Source organism: Pongo abelii, chromosome 4 (assembly GCF_028885655.2).
Source record: "Pongo abelii isolate AG06213 chromosome 4, NHGRI_mPonAbe1-v2.0_pri, whole genome shotgun sequence".
Classification (NCBI taxonomy): Eukaryota; Metazoa; Chordata; class Mammalia; order Primates; family Hominidae; genus Pongo; species Pongo abelii.
This window is the reverse complement of record NC_071989.2, coordinates 109,037,134-109,059,159: the sequence shown is the minus strand read 5'-3', so window position 1 is coordinate 109,059,159 and position 22,026 is coordinate 109,037,134.

The following is a 22,026-nucleotide window of genomic DNA, read 5'->3' as shown; positions in this document are numbered from 1 at the left end:
CAGGCTCAAATCCCACTGTTGCTACTGCAGCTGGTGCTCTTTTGCAAGTAACACCTCCTAGCTTGAGGCCAACCAATGCTGTCCATTAAAATATCTCTAGGTAGAATAACATGGCACTCAGGAAAGAGAAAATGACTGCATAGCCTTAGCTATCACCACCACCCACAACACCCTGGATCTCCAGAGATCCTGATTCTGTGCACATGACAAGTTCACTACAATTATAAGCAGCATTTGAGTAACCCAGCACACCAAGACTGGCTACCAGCAAGGAATCTCACAGAGTCTATATCAATCCCCACCACCCCCATTGGAGCTGGTACTGGTATCCACTGCTGGGAGACTTGAAGGCAGGTCACATCACTGGATCCCTTGCAGATATTTTCCAGCAACAGCCCACAGTGTGGAAGCCCCACTGGGTGGCTAAACCCAGAAAAACAATAGCAATCAATGTAGTCTGGCTCTCATTAGCTCCTACTCCTAGGGGAAGAGGGAGAGCACCACATCAAGGGAACACTCTGCAGAACAAAAATATATGGACAGCAGTTCTTGAGTCCCAGATCTTTCCGTTGGTGGGAAGTTTCTTTCAGCAGAGGCTCAATGACAGGCTGGAAACAGGAGAGAAAGTCTGCACCTCTATCCCAATAATCAGGCAGTCTTCATGCTCACAAAGGGTCTTGGTGAAGGGGTCCTTGTTCCCCTCTTTCCACCACTGCAGGCACAGCTGGGGATACTCTCATGGCAAGTCAGCATGGATGCAACTGTAGACAGCCTTCCTGGAAGAATTAAGGGTGATTGTATCCCCACAAGAGGAGCATGCCTCAGTTTAAGGCTCAAACAAGGACTGTGTCACAATTTCTCTCTACTTGGAACATCAACATTCCTACACATTAAAAAAAAAAAAAAAAAAAAAAGGTGTCTGTCTGACTTGAATAGCTGTAACACTGGACAGGAGGGAGGTGGATAGCTTTCCTATTGACCAGGCAGGGGAGCTGCGGTAACTCTCACCCTTCTTTCTGATAAAACCTCAGTGCATCTAATTTTGAGCTCCCACAGACACCTTTATCAAGGCTGGGACTTCTGCCCACCATTGGGTATTGCATCTACCCATGTGCTTTAGCTACAACTGTTTTTTTACCCAGGGGTACATCCCCTACTGGTATGAAGCCTGAAGCATCAAGTTAGTAAACAGAAAACTGAGGAAATATTAAATAAATTTAAAAGTGTACATAATGGAGGAATGATATAAGCTTCAAGAGATCCTTGACATTCTAACCTCACAGCAGACAATAAGCTTGCCCGTACATCAAGTACATAACTACTACAATCAACATTTGAGAAAGCCAGCACACAAATACTCTACATAACCCAGGAAATCATAAAGAGTTTTCAACCCTGAAAGCACCAAGAACCAAATTGAGCTATAATAAATTATAAATATTAAAGTCACATCCATAAGAGAGAGAAAAAAAAAACATAGTCAAATAAAAAATAAATTCAAGAATAATTTGAAGAAATAGTCTACTCAAATTAGAAGAAACAAAAAAAAGTAATTCTGGTAATGTGACAAAATAGGGTTCCATAATACCTGTAAATGATCACAGTAGCTTCTCAGCAACGTGTCCAAACCAAGATTAAATATTTGAAATACCAAATGAAGAATTCAGAAGGCTGATTATTCTTTATGTTGTTTTTCACCTTTCTCTGCTACCTACTCAAGGAGGTACCAGAGAAAGGTGAAAAACAACATAAAGAAATTAAAAAGCAATTTAGGATATGAATGAAAATTTTCCAGAGAGATAGAATTCATAAAGAAAAACCAATCAGAACTTCTGTAAATGAAAGATGCAAATAGACAAATTTTTAAAAATGCAATGGAACATTTAAACAATAGACTAGAAGAAGTAGAAGAAAAAATATCAGAGCTCAAAACAAGTCTATTGAATTAACCTAATTAGACAAAGATAAAAATAAAGAGGCAAAAAAAAATTCTCCAAGAAATTTGGGATCACATTAAACATCCAAACCTAAGAATAATTGATGTTCCCGAGGGAGAAGAGAAGGCTAAATGTCTGCAACATTTACTTGAGAAAATAATTGAGGAAAACTTCCCTGGCCTTGCTAGAGATTTAGATACACAAATACAAGACGCTAAAAGAACTCATGGGAAATTGACTGCAAATAATAATCACTAAGGCACAGTCACCAGACTATCTAAAGTCAAAATGAAGGAAATAATTCTAATAGCTGTGAGATAAATCATTAGGTTACCTGCAAGGGAAAACCTATCAGAGTAACAGCAGACTTCTCAGCAGAAACTTTACAAGCTAGAAGGGGCTTGGAGTCCTAACTTTAGCCTTCTTAAACAAAATAATGGTCAGCCAAGAATTTTGTATCCTGCAAAACTAAACTTTATAAATAAAGGAGAGAGAAGTCTTTTTCAGACAAACAAATGCTAAGGGAATTTTCCAATACCAAACCAGCAATACAAGAAATGCTAAATGGAGTTCCAAATCTTGAAACAGAAGCTTCATGTGCACCAAAATAGAACTTCCTGAAAGCATAATACTCACAGGGCCTATGAAACAATAACACAATGAAAAAATAAAGTAGGTAAAAATTAACATGTATAGAACAGTACCTACCATCTGGATGTTAATGTTGAATGTAAATGGCCTAAATGCAACACTTAAAAGATACAGAATAGCAGAATGAATTTTAAAAACCACCAACCAACTATTACTTGTCTTCAAGAAACTCACCTAACATGAGGATTCATATGAACTCAAGGTAAAGGGGTGGAAAAAGATATTCCATGGAAATTGAAAGCAAAGTGAGCAGGATTAGCTATTCCTATACCAGATAAAACAGACTTTAAGCAACAAGAGTAAAACAACAAACAAAAAACCGACATAGAAGAACATTATATAATAATAAAAGGATCAGTCCAAAAAGAAGATATTACAATCTTAAATTAGATGCACTTAACACTGGAGCTCCCAGATTCACAAAACAATTACTACCAGACTTAAAAGATGAGATAGACAACAACAACAAAATAGTGGGGAACTTCAATACTCCACTGAGAACACTAAATAGGTCATCAAACCAGAAAGTCAACAAAGAAACAATGGACTTAAACTATACCCTAGAATAAATGAAGTTAACAGATATTCACAGAACATTCTTCTCAACAACTGCAGCTTATACATTCTTCTTATTGGCACATGGAATATTCTCCAAGATAGACCATGCAATAGGCCACAAAACAAGTCTCAACAAACTTAAGTAAATTGAAATCATATCAAGTATCTTCTCAGACCATAGTGGAATAAAACTGGAAATCAACTCCAAAAGGAAACCTCAAAAAATGCATGACAATTATATAATCTGCTTTTGAATCATTTGGGTGTAAATAATAAAATCAAGATGAAAATTTTAAAAATTTTTGAAATGAATGATAATAGTGACACAAGTCATCAAAACCTCTGAGGTACAGCAAAAGCAGTGCTAAGAAAAATGTTCATAGTGTTAAATGTCTACATCAAAAGTCTGAAAATCAGAAATTGGCAAACTAATGTCATACATCAAGGAACTAGAGAAACAAGAACAAACTAAATCCAAAATCCAGTAGAAGAAAAAAATAAATATTAGAGCAGAACTAAATTAAATTAAAATTAAAAAATACAAAAGATAAATGAAACAAACAACTGGTTCTTTGAAAAGATAAAAAAAAAAAGATAAACCATTAGTGAGATTAAACAAGAAAAGAGAAGAGAAAATCCAAATAAGCTCAATTAGAAATGAAACTGGAGCTATTACAACTGATACCACAAAAATACAAAAGATCATGTAAGGTTGCTATTAACACCTTTGCACACACAAACTAGAAAATCTAGAGGAAATGGATAATTTCCTGGAAACACGCAACCCTCCTAGATTAAATGAGGAAGAAATAGAAACCATAAACAGACCAAAAACAAGCAGTGAAATTTAATCTGTAATTTTAAAATTGCCAACAAAAAAGTCCAGGACCAGATGGATTCAGAGTTAAATTCTATCAGACATTAAAGGAAGAATTGGTCCCAATCCTACTGAAACTATTCCGAAAGATACAGAAAGAAGAAATCCTCCCTAAATTATTCCATGAAGCCAATATCACCCTAATGCTAAATGCAGGGAAAGACGTAATAACATAACAACAAAAAAAGAAAACTACAGCCCGATGTTCAAACTATGAACATAAATGCAAAAATCCTCAACAAAATACTAGCTAATTGAATCCAACAGCAAGATAATATATCATGATCCATTGGGTTTTTTTCCAGGAATGCAGGGATATTTTACTATATGCAAGTCAATAAATGTGATACATCACATATTATAACATTTCTAGAAGATAATATTGGAAAAACTTTTCAGGACATTGGCCTAGGAAAAGCATTCATGACTAAGATCCAAAAATCAAATACAACAAAAACAAAAATAAATACATTGGACCTAATTAAACTAAAAAGCTTCTGCATAGAAAAAGAAGTAATTAGCAGAGTAAACAGATAATCCATAGAGACGGAGAAAATATTTGCAAACTATGCATTAGACAAAGGACTAGTGTTCAGAATATACAATGAACTCAAACAAATCAGCAAGAAAAAAAAATAATCCCATGAAAAAAATGGGCAAAGGACATGAATAGACATTTCTGAAAAGAAGATATACAAACAACCAATGCACATACAAAAAATGTTCAACATCACTAATCATCAGCAAAATGCAAATTAAAACTACAATGAGATACCACCTTACTCTTGCAAGAACAGCCATAATTTAAAAGTCAATAAACAATAGATGTTGATTTGGATGTGGTGAAAAGGGAACACTTTTGCTTTGCTGGTGGGAATGTAAATCAGTACAACCTCTATGGAAAACAGTATAGACATTCCTTAAAGAACTAAACATAGATCTACCATTCAATCCAGCAATCCTACTACTGGATATCTACTGAAAGGAAAAGATGTCATTATATGAAAAGACACATGCATACGCATATTTGTAGCAGCACAGTACACAATTGCAAAGAAATGGAACCAACCTAAGTGCTCATCAACCAAAAGGTAGATAAAGAAAATGTGGTTTATACATACCATGGAACATTACTTATCCATAACAGGAATGAAATAATGTCTTTGCCGCAGCTTGGATGGAGCTGGAGCCCATTATTCTAAGTGAAGTAACTCAGGAATGCAAAACCGAATACCGTATGTCCTCATTTATAAGTGGGAGTTAAGCTATGATGACACAAAGACATACAGAGTAATATAATAAACTTTGGGGACTCAGGGATGGAGGCTGGGAAGGGGGTTTGGGATAAAAGACTACATATTGAGTACAGTGTATACTGCCCAGTTGACAGTTGCACTAAATATCTCATAATTGATCACTATAGACCTCATCCATGTAACCTAAAATCATCTGTACCTTAAAAACTATCAAAATAAAAAATAATAATTAAAAAAATAAGGGTGATAACATGCACAAATAAAGACTGACAAGAAATGTTAAGTTGCTAATAATAAACTAAAAATTGAAACTAAAAGTCAATGAATTATCATATCTTGCCTAATTGCTCTTTATTTTATATACATTTTCCTCTAACAAAACATTGAGCTAGTGCAGAGTTTAATTATATGACAAAATTGGGCCTAGAATTGAGGTCTGTTGGTTGACAATATCATTTTAGCAGATCCACATCAAGGAGAGTGATGAATTTAGGTCAGAAGGGAATATTACCAATATGGTAAGTATTTTTTTTCTTGACTTATTAAAATGCTTTGTTTTTACAATCTGTATTTGTTTGCTAGGGCTACCACAACAAATTAGCACCAGCTGGGTGGCATCGACAACATAAATTAATTATGTCATAATTCTAGAAGTCACAGGTCTGAGATCAAGGTGCCATTAGGTTTGGTTTCTTCTGAGACCTCTCTTCTTGGCTTGTAGATGGCCATCTTCTGCCTGTGCCTTCACGTAGGCTTTCCTCTGTGTCTTAATGTCTTCTTCTTGAAAAGAAACCAGTCATACTGGAGTAGGTCCTACCCTACTAACCTTATTTTGGCATAATTACCTCTTTTAAAAACTCTATCTCAAAATACAGTTACATTCTGAGATAATGAGGGTAAGGACTACAAGATACACATTTTTGAAAACACAATTTCGCCCATAACACAGTCATTCTAACAAATGTCTCTATTACTTTAGTAACAATTCTGGAAATTATGTAGTTTATACAACATTTTTTTTTCAAATTTATGGAATTATTTCACTTGAGTTAGTCCTGGGATATCTAGGTCTCACTGATAAGACAAAAATAATTCAGAATATATATGATATTTAGATTCTAGTCCCATTTAATCACATTTTTATTGACCTACATAATAAGATTAAAATATTTTCAGGGTTCCCTTTGTTATTACCATTTTGAACTACAACAAATTTCATTGTGACCTCTCTTCTAAATGTATGAAAACCTTGAAAGAGTACATGATGATTCTAAAGGCCTTTGGTTATAAATAGTCTAGTGTTACTATATTTTTCATCAATTTGTTAGTCTTGTTTTGTAGTGTGAGTTCAAAACACATTAATATGAGAGGTTTAGATGATTAAGTTGTTATAAAATGGTTAACTACTACGAACTATGATTAAATATAAGGGATTTTCTGAGAAAATGCTATTTTGCTTTTTTGACTTAATTTCTGTTAATAGAATTTTAAAACAGGGATAATTTTGAGTTAGTAGGTTATTAATATTATGCAACCCAAGAGTAAAAAGTAGGCTAAGTGTTGACTCATTCAGCAATTAAGAAATTTCAATTCACCCCTTGAATGGCCTCCAGTATTATGACATTACTATTTCCTATAAACAGACATGTGTAAATTACTTACAATGTTAATATACTTCTTTAATTAATTATGCAGAATTTCTGAACTACATTGTCTTTTTGTGAATAAATAATTTAAGAAAAAGAAAATATTACTTATTAGTTTTCAGAATGTCTTTTAGATAGAAAAATACTAATATATTCTTGAAAAATTTTTTCTTTGTGTTGTTGGATGTTTTCAGGAGTTAGATAATCAAAATGGTATTATGAATATAACAAGACATATCTGTGAAACTCTGAGAGTTTAAATCTGAAATTCTCCAAAATCTGCTTGTAATCCCAGCTACTCGATAGGCTGAGGCAGGAGAACCACTTGAACCCAGGAGGCAGAGGTTGCAAGTTGAGATTGCGCCATTATATTCCAGCCTGGGCAACAAAATCGAACCTCCGTCTCAAGACAAAGCAAAAAACAAAAACAAAACAAAACAAACAAAAAAAATACTATTTTTGTGCGTTATATGTTTCTTCTCCCTTTAACTCCAATAAGTTTAATTTCAAAACATGGCAGAAAATGGCTCCTATGAAACCTTTATTGTGTTTATTGGTGCAAGGTTTTTGTTTTGTTTTGTTTTTCTTACACTCCCTTTTGGCTACAATTTTCTATGTAACTAATTTCTAGCAGTAAGACATATAAAACGTTCTCCTGTGGAATTCGTTATTATAGGGAAAGTGACAACTGATGCCAATATCTGCCTTTCTTCCTGCCTTATAAACAGATATGGCGTTTGAAACTAGGGCAGCAATTGTGTTGTATAAAGTACGAGAAAGAAAGTCATTCCTCTGAGGTTGGTAGGTGGGCCATGTGGTAAAAAAGTGTAAGAGAGCATGCATTAGCTCTTTTCCCTAATGCTCTCCCACCCTTTCCCCACTCTACCCCGACAGGCCCCAGTGTGTGTCATTCCCCTCCCTGTGTCTATGTGTTCTCATTGCTCAGCTCCCAAAAGAGATAAACAAATTATGATATACTGTATATTATATAGAATAGATTATGTTAACAGGAATAAAAAAGAAGGAACATTTTTATTACACACAACATGGATGGATGTCATAAATATACTGTCAAGTGAAAGAAACCAAGCACAATAGAACACATATGTATTACCCCACTTATACATAGTTCAACATCTGGCAAAGCTAATCCATAGTGTTTTAAGTGAGCGGTTGTCTCTGGAGATCATAGGGAGTACCAACCAAGGAGGACATAAAGATAGTTTCTGGGGTGCTGGTAATATTCTATTTCTGTACCTTGGTGGTGGTGGATACACAGATATGATCAACCTATGAGAATTCACCAAACTGTATATTTATGATGTAATTTCCATCATTGTAAGTATATTATAATTTTTTTTTTTTTTGAGATGAAGTCTTGCTCTTGTCACCCAGGCTGGAGTGGAAGAGTGCAATCTCAGTTTACTGCAATCTCTGCCTCCTGGGTTCAAGCAAGTCTCCTGCCTCAACCTCCCAAGTAGCTGGGATTACAGGTGCCTGCCACCACGCCCAGCTAATTTTTTAATATTTTTTAGTAGAGACGGGGTTTCAGCATGTTGGCCAGGATAGTCTCAAACTCTTGACCTCAGGCGATCCACCCACCTTGGCCTCCCAAAGTGTTGGGATTACAGGCATGAGCCACCACGCTCGGCCATATTATACTTTTAAGATGTTTAAAAACATACAAGTTATTACATCTGAAGAAAAGGAGGAGAAGCGTGGAGGGGATGGGCTTCGAAACAAGCTTTCTTCAATTCTGTCTTGTTATATAATTCTGGCTTTGGAATTATGTGAATGTTTTACATATGCAAATAAATAAATTGTGTAAAAAACAAATATAAGACAGAGTCCCCAGTAGTACATTTGAGGACCTGAATCAAAAGAAGTAACTCCCTTACTCCAGGAATATTTGGTCATGCGTAGACAAATAAATGCTTGTTTTTTTAAGACATAGTCAATAGGGTTTTCTGTTTCATACAATGGGATGCATTCTTAACGAATAGATAGTTTAACAATAAATGGTTTCATACAATGGGATACATTCTTAACACCTCATTGTGTAAATTACATAGAAGAAAGTAGAAAAAAAAAGAAAAAGAAAAGAAAGAAATATATCTATCTTGCCCAATAATCAGGAGGCCACTAGAATATGTAGGGCCAATGTGTCTAATTAACTGGGCATTTCTCCCATGACTGCAAGATGTCTTCTGCAGCTTTAGTCAGTATATAAGAATGCACAGCTGGAGAAAAAGGGAAATACAGATAATGATGCCAGTGTGCCTTAGCTTTAATAATGATTAATTTTATGTTAACTTGAAAGGACTAAGGGATGTTCAGATAGCTGGTACAACACTTTTTACTTGTGTCTGTGAGAGTGTTTCTGGAAGAGCTTAGTATCTGAATTGGTAGACAGAGCAAAGATGATCCCCCTCACTGGCATCCAATCTGGTGAGGCAGAGGAAGGGCAAATTTGCTCTCTCTGTTTGATCTGGGTAATTCATCGCCTCCAGTCCTTGGACACTGGCATTCCTCCTTCTTGGGTCTTCAGACTTGAAGTAAATTATACCACCAGCTTTCCTGGTTCCCCAGTTAGCAGATCATGGGATTTGTTGGCCTCCATAATTAATTAATCTCTCTCTCTCTCCTATTACTTCTGTTTATCTGGAGAACCTTGATGAATACACCTTTTTCTTTTCTAAGAAAAAATAAAAGATTTTCCTGACAGATATCACTTTTCATTTGTTCTCATCGGACAAATCCATGCCTCATGTCCACCCTTTGCTATAAAGTGTGAAATCAGAGTGGGCTTAACATGATGGATGTACATTTTGCCACAATAAACTATATCAAAATGTTGTATTTAAGAAGAAAATAGAGGTGGATAGAGTTAAGATGGATAGAACTGTCTGCAACAAACATTTAATAAAACAACAGGAATTTCCAGTCATTTTTGCTTTCTTTATAACGTTTGACAAGTAAAAAAATAAACAAATGTCAAGTATACTATGCTAAAACAGATATTGTAGGCAAACTGGATCAGAAAAAAGAAATGTGAAACAGAATAATATATAAGCCGATCAATAAGTTTTTTTACAAAAAAATAAAAAAGAGAATGAAGTATAAATATAGTATGTTATGTAAGATCTTATTTAAATGCTTTTTCTATAGTTACTGAAATGTCCTTCTTTTCTCTGACAAATTATAGAGGACAAGAGCTTAGATATTGAATATTTAATATATTTTTGATTTCATATTTCATAATAATTGCTAACTTCCTAGTAAAAATGTCACTATGTAACTAAATTGTTTCATATTCTCAAGCATGCTGAATAAGAAAAAGAGCCAATAAAAAACAAATATTTTCTAATTTACAGGGTCATTAGCCCTGATACCATCGATTTTAGTTAGCATACATAATAACACAAAAATTACAAGTAAATAATTCTGCAAATTTATTTAACTTTGAACATGATATCTGATATTTTTCATAATTATAGGGGAAAAACATTGCTACAGGGAGATTCAGGAGTTGGGCATAGTGGCATGTGTCTGAAGTTCAGCTACTCAGGAGGCTGAGGTGGGAAGATTGCTTGACCCCAAGGATTTGAGGCTGCAGCAAGCTATGATTGTGCCACTGCACTCCAGCCTGGATAACAAAGAAAGATGCTGTCTCAAAAAAACAAAAGTATATAAATAAATGAATAGTTTTTTTAAAAAAATAATAAATAGGTTCAGGGATGTGAAGAAAACTAATCTCAATCCTTGAAGTTGTTAGGATAAAGATAACAGTTATGAAAATGAGGAGGATGAAATATTGCATGTTTATTATGCTTCTGATAAAAAATCTTTGTAATGTATTTTATATTTATTTGCCACAAAATTTATCCTTGTTTTACATGTGAGAAAGCTGAATTCAAAGATGCCCAATAAATCATTGATAGATTGCAGGTAACAAGAGACAGAGATGTAAGCATTCACTGCTGGTTACTGACATCTCTTCTGAAAACCTTTAGCCATCAGCATTTCAGTAATCAGGTGTGTTGAACTCTTTCAATAAAAGTAATCATTTGGAGTGGGAAAAACATTCAGACTTAATATCATATAAACGATATAAGTGGAATTTCAGTCAGAAAAAAAGAAAAATAACTTTGAAACCTACAAAAAATATTTCTTCTTTTGTTACAGTTTAGTATTTTGTCACCGTAAAATACTTGTGAAAATATTATAACAATGAGAATTGGTTCAGTACCAAAGTTTTAGAAATTAAATTTTTATTATTTTTTGATATTTACTTGACTCAATTTTAGTAGTTTATTATTATTCTGACTCCCACTAGACACTAGATAAACACAAAATTAAGTGGATTAAAAGAAAATTTTAAATAAAAGGAAGTATTTACATTTAATATATTTAATCTGTCTAAAGTGTTTGAGAAAACCTGCATGTCTCCCTTTATTCCAGTGAATAAGCACTTTGATTCATCATAATAAATCAAGAAATCACTTAAGGTAAATTTCAAGTCCTTATCTTTGTGACCTAAAAATATAATAATAGGCATGTTTACAAACAATTAATTCCATTACATACTGTGAATTAAAATAAGTTATGCAAGTGATATATTATAAAAGTGTGGAGTTCTAGAATTGCAAGATATTACAGAAATTACTGGAACATCTTCATTTTATAGTGAAAAATTCAGACTCAATAAAATTAAATAATTTATCCATGTCCCCAATGCTACGTAATAAAATTCAAAATAGAAAGTGCCCTTTCTCACCTCAAAAAGGTGAGAGATCATCTAACAATTTGGGTTTTTAACAATTCTCTGTATTTCATCTGGAATGTCTGCCTAGCATATGAATTTCAAAAAAAATATATCCTAGTTAATTTAACAACAAAGTTTTACTGTAGATTTAAGGAAAATATTTTACTGTAGATTTTCTAACATACCCACACACACGTGCATATCCTTAGCAGCTCAGAATAAGACTTAGATAAGTATTTATTTAAAAATAGTATTACATTGCCAGTGAATGTAGATTCTCTAAGATTTCTAATGTTTAATTTTTTATTATACCATATGACTAGCAAAAAAAATCACTATTTTTGCAGAGGGTCCATTTACATGTTAGATGTTGTCAATAGTCTAGACTGAATGGGTATATCCCAATAAGCAGGCTATTTTAACTTCTATTTTTATACATACTTTTTGTAACTATTAATTGTGACTGTTTTGATGTACACACATGTAGATTCTTGCTATGAAAGAATAATAAATGGCGCTAATCTTAAAAATCACAAATGGAGAATGATGTAATGAAAATGATTGATCAATTGATTATCTAGAGTTAACTGATTATGTTTAGAATATAATATAATAGAAAGAATTAATTTCCTTTTCCCAAGGGAACTTGCCAATCATTGCAGTTTCATTTTACAAAGTAGGCAAGACATGTGCATTTGTGCTGGCTTTTTTTTTTTTTTCAGTCTGTTTGTTTCAGTTTTTCCCTCTTAATTACCTTACAGGTGAATTTGATATTTTTTTCAATTTTATACAATTATTATAATTAATTTAAATTTTGTACCAACTAATAAAGTGTTACTTATTTTCTAATATCTTTATTAGGGCTCTTTATTCATTTAGGCACCAGTTATTAGAAAATTTAAGCTTTGATCATAGAAGAGAATGTTATCAATTTATTAATACTCTAATCAAAACTCCAGCTAAATATGTTGCCATTTACTTAGCACACAAGTTAAAAAATTGGCTACATAGGAGACTCAATTTAATTAAAATTGATGAGTTAAAATGAAGTTACTCATGCACGGTTGTTTTCTTAAAAACAAGTTCCTGATGGCACACATTCCTCTGCAGACCACATTTATAGAGTCATCTAATATTTAATATTTATAGATGTAGTCTGTATTGCTATAAGTGAAAGCAGAGCTATGTTTCCTGTCCTAGTGATCACTTATCTATATATAAATTTAGGATGACCCTGCATCAGAGAAATTAAAGAGAGTAATGAACAAAGTAGTTTAATATTTTAGAAGATAGGAAGAAAATAAGTGTTTTCATTTCCATTTATCTTAAATATCATGAACATAAAAATATTTATCTCAACTTCTAATCAGTCATTTGAATGCAGTTAAAATTATTTGGTCAATATAAATAAATATAAATATATGAATACAAAATTTGATGGTATGACATCCAAATATAATATCATAAGCATTGATTTTCTGAGGGAAGCAAAGAAACTATGATACTGATCTCAGTAAATTTTAGCCTCATATTTTATCTAATTTTGTTTCATATGCAAATTTTACCCTGAAAGATAATTTCAAATATTTAAAAGATAATAATGTGGGAAAGTAGTAGAATTAGTCTATATTATTCCAAGGACAGATATTGAAATAAGCATCTGAAACAAAATCAGATTCTCATTCAAGAAAAGAAGTGTATTTATGTATTAAAGTTACCATCAATTTTACAAAAAAAAAAAAAGCTAAAGCCCTGAGATAGAAGCATAGATCACAGGGGATCATAGTTTAGTATATGTAAATCAAGAAACTGTTTAAATGAGTTTGCCAGATAACTAACAGTTATGTGATTATTTTCAAAAACATAAAATGTAGAATTCACAAATAGGCCATAATTCATCAAGAAAAGACAAAGTAAATTAGGTACAGCAAAAAGGCCACAGAATGAGAAAGATGAATAAACTTTCAGACAATGTTAATTAATAAAAGTAATTGTTACACTGAATTAGGCAAAGATACAGCAACCTATTATAAATAGCACATTGGTAAACTGGAATGTCCAAGGTTAGAGTAATTGCGATGGCAAGTGACTGGAAATAATCATATATGAGAAGTCACTATATTAATGAGAATATATACTTTGGAAAAGAGAAAATTATGAGCTATATACAGCCAACTGCAATATTTGTTAGTTAAAACAAATGGTGGGTTTATTCTTGCAATCTTATGGAAAAACAAGAATGAAGATCAAAAGTACACAACTGCTAGTAAAGTTTGTTTCATTAAAGAAAGAGTTTTGTAATGTTTTCAATAATGGAATGTAATATTTTTGAAATAGTATTTCTATATTGTTAGAAATGTTCATTAAGGTTTATGTTGTGGGGTAGGTGGGTGCTATTAGGTGATGGTATTAGGATATGAGGTTTTTTGTGAGGTGATTGGGTCAGGAGGGCAGATTTATTATGAATGTGATTAATGGCTTTATAAAACAGGCCAAATGAGCTTATTCCCTTCTTTCTCTGTGTGGGAACACAGTGAGAAGGCATCATCTATAAAGCAGGAAGCAAGCCCTTACAAGACTCTGAATCTGTTGGGAACTTGATTTTGGACTTCTCAGCCTTCAGAATTGTGAGAAATAAATTTCTGCTGTTTGTAAGTTAATTAGTTTATTATATTTTGTAATAGAAGCCTGAATAGATTAAGACAACAGTTTGTTTTGAATGGATTTTATTATATAGAATCTCTGATGCCCCATGTAGTTCTCTAAAGTCATCTTTAATTGTAAGTAGGAATGCATGCTCATTTACATCATAAAAATCAAGGCCATAGTAGTCTTTTGTAGCTCTAGAGGTAAGAATTGAATTTTCATGACAGATATATGTTCAATATAACATCCTAATGTAAATATACAAAATAGCTAACATGTTTTGTAGGAAAATCAATCAAATATTTAAATGGAAATCATGCAAAATCTAAAAGAAAACACTGTAAGACAAGAGTGAGGAAATCATTTATTGTTATGACTGAACCCCATGCAATAATAGAAAATATAAATAAGTTTGCAACATACAAAAAGAAAAACTCCATGAAAAAAATAATACTGTAAGCAAAAACAAAGGATACAACACTAGGAAAAATGTAGCAAAGAACCAGTATCATTAATATATAAATATCTAAAATATGGGATGCACTAACAATAACATAATAGAAAAAAGGAAAAAAGATAAATCAACAATTTAAATAAAGTAAATGTAAATAGCCCTGCAAACATTAGAGTGCTCAACATCCTCATCATTAGAGAAATGCAAATGAAAACCATATAGTTAGAAGCTAGAGCTTTATTGACAGATGAGCATGTTTTATTTGGGTGTTACTTACGTAGGTGTATACATTTTCAAATGTTCACTGAAGATTTACACATTTTAATCTGTACAATTAAACTTCAATTAAAAACAAATCAAAACACAAGTGAAAATAGAGACATTTGGGGAAGGATTTTTCACACTTTGAGAAAACATAGAGCATCTCATTGCCAAACCAGAATTAATTTAATCATAGATACTACCCAGTACCAACCTTTACCCTTATTTCAAGATATACAGGCCATTTGAGCTTGTAAAACAATATTTTCTTGAGGAAGTTCAAGACTGTCAACAAGGTGTTATAAAGATTCTTTCTGTTCTGTATTAGAATGCATTCTGAATGTGATTTAAAGTGCTATATTTAAGCAATTCATGCAGAATATTACCTTCACATAGAGAGATGTTTTGTTGATGAACATATTCCTGTAATTATCCTGTTAAATATACAACTCACATGAAAGGGTCTAGCCAAACATGCCCAAATAGCTGCACCATTTTACATCCCCCCCAATAGTGCACAAAGGTTTCTCTTTCTCCATATCTTTGCAAACATTTGTTATTTGTTTGTTTGTTGTTGTTTGATGGCTCTTCTAACAGATGTGAGGTGCTATCTCATTGTGGTTTTGATTTTCATTTTCCTGATAATTGGTTATCTGAGCGTTTTTTCATATATATGTTGCCCATTTGAAAGTCATATTTTTCAGATTTTCTGTTATTAGCATCTAGAAATACAACCAATATTTGCATGCTGGTTTTGTTTTCTGCAATTTCATTGAATTCATTTATTAATTCTGACAGTATGTTTATGTATGTGTGCATGTATGAATCTTTCGCATTTGCATCTGCTAACAGAGATACTTTTAGTTCTTCCTTTCTGATTTGTCTTTTTTAAAGTTTTTATTGTATAATTACTTTAGTAAGGACTTCAACTACCACATTGAATAGAACTGGCAAGAATGAGGTATTCTTACCTTGCTGTTTATGCTGAAAAAAATATTCAGTTTTTCATCATTTATAGTAATATTAGTGTGGGCAATTCCTACATGGCCTTTACTATGTTGAATAATTCTTTTTTTATTCCAGGTTTAAGTTTTTTAAATCCAAAAAGGGTGTTGAATTTGTAAAATGATTTTTCTGCACCTATTGAGATGATCACTTGATTTTTATCCTTTGTTCTGTTAATGTAGTATATTACCTTGATTGATTTTTATATGTTCAATCATCTTTGTGTCTAAGTCATTAATTCTAATTGGTCATGGTCTATAATTCTTTTAATGTTCGATTGAATTCAGTTTTCTAGTATTTTGTTGAGAATTTTTGTAACTATAATTATCAGGGATAACAGCCTGTACATTTCTTTTGTTACAGTGTCTTTATTTTGCTTAGATATCACAGTAATGTTGGCTCCATTAATTATTTTTTAAATGTTTGGTAGAAATCTTCAGGGAAGCCATCTTGGCTGGAGTTTTTCTTTACTGAAAGGAATTTGACTGCTGATTCAATCTCCAAAACAGCTATAGGTTTGTTCAGATTTCATATTTCTTCATAATTCAGTTTTGGTTGGCTGTATATTTCCAACAATTTATCCATTTTTTAGGTTACTCAGTTTGTTAGTGTATAATTCTTTCTGGTAGACTCTTAACAATCCTTTATATTTCTGTGGCATCAGTTATAATGGCTCCTTTTTCATTTCTGATTTTATTTATTTGAACCTTCTCTCTTTTATCTTTTCTACCTCAAGGTTTGCCAATTTTGTACATCTTTAGAAAGAAAAAGAAACCTCTAGTTGATTTTTCTACTGTTTTTCCACACAGTTTGTTTCTGTTTTTCTAGTTGAGATATAAATTTACATTGTTTAAAATGTTTCTTTTATTTTAATGTAGGCATTTACTGTAATAAAGTTCTCACTTAACATTGTCTTTGCTGAATTCCATATATTTTGATTTTTATGTTTTCTTTTCATTTTTTTTCGGGATTTTTCTAATTTCCATTCTGAAAAGGAAAGCATTCAAATAATGGATTTATTCTTTGACTCATTGATTGTTAAAGAGTGTCTTGTTTAATTTTCACATATTTGCAAGTTTTCTTGTTTTTCTTCTGTTATTGATTGATTTACTTTCATTCCATTGTTGTCAGATAGAAGATATTTGGTGTGATTGAAATAATATCAAATAGGATTCAGTTAAGTCTTATTAAATTCAATAGGACTGGTTTAGTGACCTAACATGATATATCCTGGAAAAAGCTCTATGTGTGTTTGAGAAGACTGTATGGTCTCCTTATATTGATAAAATATTCTGTATATGTCTCTAAGGTCCATTTTGCCTACAGTGTTGTTCAAGTCATTTGTCCCATTATTAATCCTTTATCTGAATGTTATATCTGTTTTTGAAAGTGAGGCATTGAAATCTCCTATTTTTGTGTTGCTGTCAATTTCTCCCCTCAGTTCTGTCAATATTTTCTTTATGTGTGTGGGTACCTTAATTAAAGCTGGGTATACACACACACACACACACACACACACACACACACACACACACACACGTAATCATTGTTATGCCTTTTTTGTGAATTGATATTTTTGCTATAATACCTTTCATCCTTCCATTGTCTCTCATGGCAGTTCTGACTTAATGTCTATTTTGCCTCATATAAGTACAGCCACACCTGCTCTGTTTGTTTACTATTTGCATGAAGTATTATTTTCCCTCCTATCACTTTCAGGCTCTGTATGTCCTTAAATCTTACATGAATCTTATGTATCTCATACAGTTAGGTCTTATTTCTTTTTATTCATTCAGCCACTCTATGTCTTTTGTTTGAGAAGTCAATCTATTTACGCTTGAAGTAATTATTGTTAAAGAAGGTGTTATTATTGTCATTTTGATCACCATTTCCTGTCTACCTTGTAGGGATTTTTTTCCCCTTTCTTTTCCTCTCTCACTAGCTTCATTTGTGTTTAATTGATATTTTGTGACAGTATGCTTTGATTCTTTTTTCATATTCTTTTGTGTATCTTCTATAGGAATTTTCTTTCTGGTATCATGAAGTTTTCATGAAACATAATTTATGACAATATAACAAACTATTTGACACTGATAATAACTGAACTTCAGTCACACACTGTATTAAGAGTCCTCCAGAGGAACAGAACTAATAGGATATATGTATTAATATATACGAAGGGGACTTTATTAAGGAGAATTGACTCACACAATCACAAGGTGAAGTTCCATGATAGGCCATCTGAAAGCTAAGGAGCAAGGAAGCCAGTAGAGGCTCAGTTGAAATCCCAAAGCCTCAAAAGTAGGGAATGCGACAGTGTAACCCTCAGTCTGTGACTGAAGGCCCAAGACCCGCCCCGCCCTGCCCCCATCCGCGGCAAACCACTGGTTTAAGTCCCAGAGTTCAAAGACTGAAGAACCTGGAGTCTGATGTTAAATAGCAGGAAGTATCCAGCACTGCTGAAAAGTTGAAAGCCCAAAGACTCAGCAAGCCAGCTTATTCCACCTTCTACCACCTGCTTTTTCTAGCCATGCTGTCAGCTGACTGGATGATGTCCCCCTCCCACATTGAGGGTGAGTCTTCCTCTCCCAGTCCGCTGACTCAAATGTTAATCTCCTCTGGCAGAGGAAACTAACACCCTCTCAGACTCATCCAGAAACAGTACTTTGCATCCTTCAATCCAGTCAAGTTAACACTGAATATTAACCATGACACATTCAAAACCTCTGCTGTGTTGCTTCTCTTTCTCACATACTTAATGTTATTGATGTCATAAGTCATATCTTTATAATAATATATCTATTAATATTTTTATAGGTATGGTTATTTTAAATAATTTTATATTTAACTTTTATACTAGAATTAAAGTTGATTAATGCACCACTGTTACAGTATTACAGTATTCAGTATTTGTCCATATATTTATATTTACCAATGAGCTTTATTTTTGTATGATTTTGTCTTGCTGTCTAGTGCATCTTTAGTTTTAACTTCAAGGACTCCCTTTCGCATTTCTTACAAGGCAGAACAAGTGATGATGAACTCTCTCAGCTTTTGTTAATCTGGAAAAGCTCTATTTCTTCTTCATTTTTGAAAGACAGTTTTGTCAGATAAAGAATTTGGAATTGACAGTTTTGAGTTATTTTTTTTTCTGCTAGTACTTTGAACGTGTCACTCATTCCCTTCTAGCCTTCAAGGTTTCTGCAGACAAATCTACTGATAATATTATGGGAGATCCCTTTTATATGAAAAGTTACTGTTGCTGCTTTCAAAATTCTCCTTTTGCTTTCTACTTTTGACAGTTTACTTGTAATGTGTTTTGATGTAGACTTCTTTAGGTACATACTACTAGTTGTCCATTAGCCTTGTTCAATCTGGATACCCATTTCCTTACCCAAATTCGAAAAGTTTTTGGCCAGTATTACTTCAAAAACGCTATCCACTCATTTTTATCTCTCTTATTTTTCTGGAATTACTATACTGTGTATAATTATTTTGATTTATGGTGTTCCATAAGTCCTTTAGGATTTCTTTACTCTTTTCCATTGTTTCTTCTTTTGGTTGTTTAGACTAGATAATTTGAAATGATCTGTGATTTTTCTTCTGCCTCTTGAAACGTGCAGAAGAAATTGAAAATTTCTAGTTAAAATTTCTAGTTAAATTTTAAATTTAGTAATAACAGTATAACTACAGTTTTCAGTTACAAAATTGTTGTTTAGTTATTTTTTAATATTTTCTGTCTCTTTGTTGATATTTTAATTTTGTTCATGTATTGTTTTTCTGAACCTGTTGAGCATCTTTTGGCGGTAATTTTGAACTTCTTGTTTCTTGAGGCTCAATTTCTAGAGGTTTATTATCTTCCTCTATGTGAGTAACTTTTCCTTATTTCTTTTTGTGTTTTGTGTTGGACACTACACATTTAAGAAAAAACAAAAAACAAACAAACAAACAAAAAACACTTCTCCCAGTGCTACAAACCAACTTCAAAACTGAAACACCTTCACCTATTAGCCTGGCTCAAGATTCTGAGAGCTTCTCAAATTTTTTCTATGAATGTATTTTTTCTTAACTTGTGCTTGTAAATTCCAAGTAGAGGGTTTTGCCAGTTTCTTTTTCTCAGGAGCTTATAATTTTTTTGCTTTCTCTGGTGTCTGTCTGTAGTACTGCAGATTCTCTGAATCTGCTGGAAGATGCTCAGTTCCCCTTTGGTCTCAGAGAGTTCCAGGCTTGTGGAGTGTGCCAGACTCCAACAACATTCTAAGTTGGACAAGGCAAAAACTAGTCCGTCAAGTAGTCCTCTAACAACTTATAATATTGGACACATACTCAATTCTTCTCTTTCTTCTTTCCTTCAAAAAGGAGTCTTCTGAGATGTGTCAGCCTCTGTCTGCTATAACACAGGTCCTCTGGAGCAGCAGCAAGCTGCTTACCTCTCTCTTATTTTCAGTGACCCTCAGGCAACTAGAGTATGCTGGGACTTAGTACTCCAAGACAAGTGAGATAGAAAACGGTCCCTCGGGAACCATCTTGAAAAGCCAGAATGTTAGAATTATGCTTCAACTCTTTCTTTCACCAGGAAAAAAAAAATACAGGAGTTGGGAGTTTTCTTCTCCTACTTCTGTAGTGAGCTGGGGGGAAGGAATATGGCTAGTGAGTAAATGCTAATCTAAACCACTCATTGCTTTTGCTCTCAGTGGGCCTTAAACATATATCCTTTGCTGTCAGTGCTGAAATGAAAGCAAGGTAGAAACTACCTTTTCAAGTATCCCCCTAGAAAAGTCAGAATGTTGGACATATAGTCTAGTTTTTTCTTTCTCTCCCCATTGTGTAGCTGGGAGAAAGGGGTTTTTTTTCCACTTACAAATTATACTGTGATATGAAAGAGGGAATGGGCTATCGTGAGTGAGTCCCCTGAATTTGCCTACCACCTTTGATGTGACTTGTTCCAAACACACCTCGGGTAGAGAAGCCTCTTAATTTGTTTGTAGATTTCTCAAAAAGTAAATTGATCCATGTACTGTTGTTGATTAAGAGTCTCCATGGATGGAAGAGGCTCTGAGGCTTTCTGTTTTGTGATCTTCCTGACCACTAGGTTACCTTCTGAATTTAGAAAATATCTCCTTGCAAAAGACTTCTCAGATTTTTTTCATAATTTGCTTTAGAACATTTTCTGTAATATTTTATATAAAATAATAAGAATAATAATGCTCAGAAGACTACAGAAAGTATGTTGTTTTAAAGCAAACATATAAAGTAATATTGACACTTTTTGTTGTACAGATCTGTATGTTTTGATCCAAGTACAGATTTGTATAAACACCACCACCATCATGATACAGAACAGTTGTATCTCCCCCAGAAAACTACCTCCTGCTACCCCTTTTAATCATATCTTACTCTCACTTCATTCCCTGGCAACTGATACGATAGATTTGTCTTTTCCAGCATACCACGTTAATGGAATGATATGGTATTAACCTTTTGAGACTGGCTCCAAATTAGTTTATTTCTTTCTCTTTTGATTAGAATTTCATGTATGGATATTCTACAGTTTGTTTATCCACTCACCCTCGAGTGTCATCTGTATCATGTATGATTTTTGGTAATTATGATTAGAGCTGCTATAAACATTTGTGTACAGGATTTTGTGTACACAAATATTTTCATTTCTATAAGATAAATATTTATATTTTTGTGTAAAGTTAACATAATGTGTAAAATATGATCCAGCAACTCTATGTCTAACCCTAACCGTAAGATATAGGGTTGCTGGATCATATTGAACTCATAATGATAACTTTACACAAAAGGTCCAATCTGTTTTCCCAAGTGGCTGTACCATTTTTAATTCCCACTGACAATGCACGAGGGTTCTGTTAGTCAGTATCCTTGTCAGCACTTTAAATTGTTAGAATTTTGTGTTTTAGTTCTTCTGATAGTTGTGTAGTAATATCTCCCTGTATTAGTTCA